Source organism: Otolemur garnettii, unplaced genomic scaffold, assembly GCF_000181295.1.
Source record: "Otolemur garnettii isolate 467f Iridium unplaced genomic scaffold, OtoGar3 scaffold00053, whole genome shotgun sequence".
Lineage (NCBI taxonomy): Eukaryota > Metazoa > Chordata > Mammalia > Primates > Galagidae > Otolemur > Otolemur garnettii.
The window spans coordinates 6,603,837-6,605,143 of NW_003852448.1; positions in this window are offsets into that span (position 1 = coordinate 6,603,837).

The following is a 1,307-nucleotide window of genomic DNA, read 5'->3' on the forward strand; positions in this document are numbered from 1 at the left end:
TTAGGTGTATGTGGCTGGCGCCTTAGCCGCTTGAGCCACAGGCACCGAGCCATAAGACAGGATTCTTACGTTTAGGTCTTCATAATTCAGTGCAAACCCGCTTGGCTATTTTTTTTTTTGGTTGCGGCCGTCATTGTTGTTTGGTGGGTCCAGGCCGGATTCGAACCTGCCAGCTCAGGTGTATGTGGCTGGCGCCTTAGCCGCTTGAGCCACAGGCACAGAGCCAAATGACACATTCTTCAATAGAAGGTTGTGCAGAGTTCGTGGAAGCTTAGAGAGAAGGAAGAACTTTTCTCAGGAGAATTGAAGAAAGAAAACGTCTGTATTGAGTCTTTTTGGGGGAAGGGGGTAAGGCAAACCTGAAACAAAGTTTATAATAGGAAGAGAAAGGTAGGCTTACAAAGAAAGCTTATAGTGCAGTGTAAATTCACAATAGACATAGAATGAGCCTCCTTTGACAGAGCAAGTATTCAAAGAGGCCCTGTGTTGAGTCTTGAAGAATGAAAGTGAACTTTACTGATGAGAATAGGGGGAGATAGGAACTAGTACTTGGACCATTATTTCTAGTGCATACCAAAAGATACTTAATAATCATGTGGTAGAACCATTAGTTTCAGGCAGGATTTGAATCCAGGTATGTCTGATCTTGGACTTTCCTTTTCAATAACCAACAGTCAGTCCAGCATGGGAAGAAATAAAGAAGGGGAGGTAAATTTTGATTTTACTGTAGACAATAAAGAGTCGTTGAAGATGTTAAACAGGAGAGTAACATTTTGTATTCATGTTAGAAAAATATCCTTGGCAACAATGTAAAACTGTAACTAAATGATTTTGCTGCCTGTGATTATTAAGTATCAAATGAGGTAACTTCTGACTTTTTTGATTGCTGTCAGCAGTATTTTATGATTTTCAGTATACAGATCTTGTACCTTTTTTTTTTTTTTTTCCTTTTTTGAGACAGAGTGTCACGTGGTCTCTCTTGGTATAGTGCTGGGGCATCTTAGCTCACAGGAACCTCAAACTCTTTGGGTTCAAGCATCTCTCTTGCCTCTGTCTCCCAGGTAGCTGGGACTATAGGCGCCTACAACACAGTGCCTGGCTATTTTTTAGAGATGAGATTCGATCTTGCTCAGGTTGGTCTTGAACTCGTTAGTTCAGGCAATCTACCTGCTTCAGACTCCCAAGTGCTGGGATTATAGGCATGAGCCAATATACCCGGCTCAATTTGTGCACTTTTTTGGTTAAATTTATGACTAAGTACTTCTTTTTGATGCTGTTGTAAATGTAATTGCTTTCTTTTTTTTTTT